Below are 5321 nucleotides of genomic sequence, written 5' to 3'. Positions count from 1 at the left end.
ACAAAAGAATTAAATGATAATGAGTGCATTAATTTCACATAACAAAACTTTGGAACATTTCTAGCCATAATTACATTTGTGTTTTCAACAAGAACAAATTAAAATTTCATGAACTGAGAATCTAATGTAGGCAACTTAAAAGAACAAAAATTAGCCAAAGAACATAGAAGAATGGGCATAATAAGTATAAGAACAGAGATTAATAAAATGTAATATAATAAAACAAATATACGGTCTATACCTGAGTGTCATCCAAACCAAGGATAAATTCTCTAGAAAGGATGGTATAATAGAACAGTCTTTAGCAAGGCTGATTAGGAAAATAAAGTAATAACAAAAATAGTTTATTAAACTGATGAGAACAGATGCTATACCTGATCTTAGCCAAAAGGCCAATAAATTATGGGATGATCCATTAATTTGTGCATCAACATCAAAAAAGGAGAAATAATTGAAGACACAATAGAGAGAGTGTGTGTGTCTATGTATAATGAAAAAGTTTATGTCAATAAATTTGAGAAATTCTATGCAAAGAATTTCATATAGTAATATAAAAATAAAAATTATTTCAAAAAATAGATTTAAAATTCACAATGCACTAAAACTTTTAACTTTTTAAAAAATTATTTTACTTTAAGTTCTGGGTTACATGAACCTGCAGGTTTGTTACATAGGTATACATGTTCCAAGGTGGTTTGCTGCACCTATCAACCCATCATCTAGGTTTTAAGCCCCGCATGCATTAGGTATTTGTCCTGATGCTCTCCCTCTCCTTACCCTCCACCCCATGACTGGCCCTGGTGTGTGATGCTCCCCTCTCTGTGTCTATGTGTTCTCATTGTTCATCTCCCACTTATGAGTGAGAACATGTAGTATTTGGTTTTCTGTTCCTGTGTTAGCAGAGAATGATGGTTTCCAGCTTCATCCATGTCCCTGCAAATGACATGAACTCCTTTTTAGTGGCTGCATAGTATTTCGTGATGTATATGTGCCACATTTTCTTCATCCAGTCTATCATTGATGGTCATTTGGGTTGGTTCCAAGTCTTTGCTGTTGTAAATAGTGCTGCAATAAACATACGTGTACGTGTGTGTTTATAGTAGAATGATTTATAATCCTTTGGGTATATACCCAGTAATGGGATTGCTGGGCCAAATGGTATTTCTGGTTCTAGATCCTGGAGGTACACCACACTGTCTTCCACAATGGTTGAACTAATTTACACTCCCAACAGTGTAAAAGTGTTCCTATTTCTCCACAGCCTCACCAGCTGTTGTTTCTTGACTGTTTAATAATTAGCATTCTAACTGGCATGAGATGGCATCTCATTGTGGTTTTGAGTTGCATTTCTCTAATAAGCAGTGATGATGAGCTTTTTTCTTATGTTTTTTGGCCACATAAATGTCTTCTTTTAAGATGTGTCTGTTCACATTCTTTGCCCACTTTTCGATGGTTTTTTTTTTTTTCTTGTAAATTTGTTTAAGTTCCTTGTGGATCCTGGATATTAGATGTTTGTCAGATGGATAGATTGCAAAAATTTTCTCCCATTCTGTAGGTTGCCTATTCACTCTGATGATAGTTTCTTTTGCTGTGTGGAAGTTCTTTAGTTGAATTAGATCCCATTTGTCAATTTTGGCTTTTGTTGCAATTGCTTTTGGTGTTTTCATCATTAAGTCTTTGCCCATGCCTATGTCCTGAATGGTGTCGCCTGGGTTTTCTTCTAGGGATTTTATGGTTCTAGGTTTTACCTTTAAGTCTTGAATCCATCTTGAGTTAATTTTTATATAAGGTGTAAGGAAGGGGCCCAGTTTCAGTTTTCTGCATATGGTTAGCCAGTTTTCCCAGCACCATTTATTAAATAAGGAATCCTTTCCCCATTGCTTGTTTTTGTCAGGTTTGTCGAAGATCATATGGTTGTAGATGTGTGGTGTTATTTCTGAGGTCTCTGTTCTGTTCCTTTGGTCTATATATCTGTTTTGTTACCAGTACCATGCTGTTTTGGTTACTGTAGCCAGACAGTCTTACTTGTGAAATGTCTAAAGTTTCAAAGCACTGATAAGATCTATTCTATATAAACTTTCAAAAATTTGAAAAGGTAGAGTGCAAACTTTATGAAGCTCTGTAATACTAACATCAGAACTAGATAGCAAGCTAATAAAATAACTGTAGAACAAGTTTAATTTACTTAGATGAAAAAATACTAGCAAATAGTGTGACATGTTATAATCATGTAGAGTTTAATTAGGCATGCAAGAATAGGTAAATACCTGATAATCTGTCAATATGAAACTATATGTGAAAAGTTATATAGCCATCTCAAAAATCATAGCAGAATACTTCTAATAAAATTCAATAAATATAAAAGCAAGAGGCCCAGAAGTTTTCACTGATGAATTCTACCAAATATTTAAAGAAGAAATTATACCCATTCATGGCAACTCTTCCAGAAAGTAGAAGCAGATGGAATAATTTTTAAATTATTCTGAGGCAAGCATTATCCTAATACTGAAACCAAATAAGAGTGTGTTTACAAGAACGTAAAACAACAGACCAATCTCTTATGAACATATGCGCAAATATCTTCAACAAAATATTAGCAGATCAAATCCAACATGTACAAAAATAATTATAGATGACAAGGCAGCATGTATTACAAGTATAAAAAGATTCAACATTCAAAAATCAACTAATGAAATTTATCGTGTCGACAGGCTAAAGAAGAAAAATCGTATATGTCAACAGATGCAGAAAAAGAATTTGATAAATTCCAAAACATATTTATGATAAAAATTCTGAGTAAACTAGGAATAGAGAGAAACTTCATAACCATGATTTTTAAAAGAATTTACAAAAGTCTACAGTTAACATCATACTTAATGGCAGGAAAGAATATTTCCACCTTTAGAATAAGGCAAGACACCCCCTCTCTGCAGTCTTAGTCAACATTGTAGATAATCCAGTAAAACAAGAAAATAAAATGTATACCAATTGAAAAGGAAGAAATAAAACTTCTATATTCTCAGATACTATGTAGAAAATGCCAAAGAATCAACAACAACAAACCTCATGGAACTAGTAAGTGACGATAGCAAGGTTATAGGATACAAGGTTAATATACAAAAGTCAATTGTTTTCCTATATACCAGCATGGAACAAAAGAATTTGACACTAAAAACACAATATCCTTTATATTAGCACCAAAAAATTAAAATATTTAGGTGTAATTCTAACCAGATATGCATGACATATATGAGAAAAACAATAAAAATCTAACAAAATAAATTTATAAAGAACTAAACAAGTGGAACTGTATTCCATATTTTGGGTAGGTAGACAATATTGTTAAAGTACCTGTTATTTCCAACTTTATTTTATAGAGTCATTATACTTTCAATAAAATACAAAAAAGTCATTGTGTAGATATTGACAAACTGACTCTAAAGTTTATATGAAAATGTTATAGATCCAGAATAGCTAATACAATAAAAAAGTGGTAAAACTAATATTACCCCAAGATTTACGATAAAGCTATCGGTATGAATCAGTACAATGTGGTATTGATGAAAGACTATACAGGTAGATAATGGAATAGAATTATGAGCCTAGGAAGAAAAGTACACAAATATAGCAAACTCATCATTGTTGGGGTAAAGGCAAGTCAAGGGAAGAAAGACTGTCTCTTCACCAAGTGGTGCTAGAATAGATGTAAAATGGTGAAAATAGACCAGATGTTACACATTTCACAAAATTTACCTAAAAATGGATCATAGACCTAAATGTGAAATACAACATCATATAACTTCTAGAGGATAATATAGGAAAAATTTAGGTTGAATTTGGTGACCAATATTGGTTGACCTTGAATTTGGTAATCACTTTTTAGATACAACACCAGAAGCACTATCTACAGAAGGAAAATTTGGTAAGTTGAACTTTATTAAAATTTAAAAATTCTGCTCCATGAGACACTGTTAGGAGAATAAAAATATAAACCAGAGACTGGAAGAAAATATTTGCCAAACACATAGCTGATAAGTGAGTGATATTCAAAACATACAAAGAACTCCTAAAACTCAACAATAAGAAAAGACCCCACTTAATTGAAAATGGACAAAATATCTAACAGACAGAGACGGCACATAAGCATATGAAAAAAAATGCTCAGTATCATATGCCATTAGAGAATTGCAATTTAAAATAGCAATGAGACACCATAATACTAAACACCCCTTAGAATGGCTAAAATCTATTAAAAAAGCAAGACTGAAAATATACAATGCTGGCAAAAAATATTGAGCAAAAAGAATTCTCATTCATTGCCAATGGGAATGCAAAATTATACAGCCACTTTAGAAAAGAGTTTGGCAGTTTCTTACAAAGCTGAATATAGTCTTACATATGATCCGTCAATCATTCTGTTTGGTATTTACCTGAGTTGAAAACATATCCACATCGAAGCTTACATAACAGTCTTTATAATACCTTTGTTAATAACTGTCCCAAACTTAAAACAAACAAAATAACTTTCAATAGATAAACAGACTGTGGTACATCAAAACAATGGATTATTTTTTTAGCTATATAAAGAAATTATCAAGCCACCAAAAATGTATGAAACTTAAATGTACATTACTAAATGATAGAAGCCTATCTGTAAAGGCTACTGTATGATTCCAGCTACATGACATTCTGAAAAAGGCAAGACTATACAGAAGTAAAGGATCAATGGTTGCTAGTGGTATAGAGGTATAGGGGGGAATAAATAGATGAAGCAGAGGATTTTAGGACATTAAAACTATTCTTTATGATAATGTAATGTGAACTCATGCCTTTACGCATTGGTCAAGACCCATAGAGCTTTACTAAACATCATTCATTGTAACACACGTATCACACTAATGTAGGATGTTAATTATGTGTGAAACTGTGAGCAGGGAAAAAGGTACATGGGAACTGTATACTATCTGCTCAATTTTTCTGTAAATTCAAAACTATTCTAAAACGAAGTCTACCAAGTAAGATTCCAATACTAGCTTGTATAAAAAGCATAGAATACGATGGAGAAAGCTGGAACATGGTACTGAATGAGGCAAATAAAATATATCCAGAATTCGAGGAGGAATTTGCTTCTTGATATCAAGATCTACTACAAAGCTATATCAATTCACATAGGTTGGTACTGGCACAGGGAAAGGTTAACTGGAACAATTTAATTCACGAAAATTACAGAAACAGACTCATGGACAAATGGAACTTCAATCCCATGAATTAGGAAGCATTGCAAATCAGTGAACAAAGAATGTATTATTCAATGGTGCAGG

General features: G+C 32.5%; 1 pseudogene; it reads right to left on the bottom strand.

The window, feature by feature from the left end:
• Positions 1 to 242: 242 nt before the first annotated feature.
• Positions 243 to 404, bottom strand: LOC115930384 (uncharacterized; annotated as a pseudogene).
• Positions 405 to 5321: the final 4917 nt, after the last annotated feature.

Source organism: Gorilla gorilla, chromosome 10 (genome assembly GCF_029281585.2).
Source record: "Gorilla gorilla gorilla isolate KB3781 chromosome 10, NHGRI_mGorGor1-v2.1_pri, whole genome shotgun sequence".
Classification (NCBI taxonomy): Eukaryota; Metazoa; Chordata; class Mammalia; order Primates; family Hominidae; genus Gorilla; species Gorilla gorilla.
This window is presented reverse-complemented; position numbering and strand designations above follow the sequence as displayed.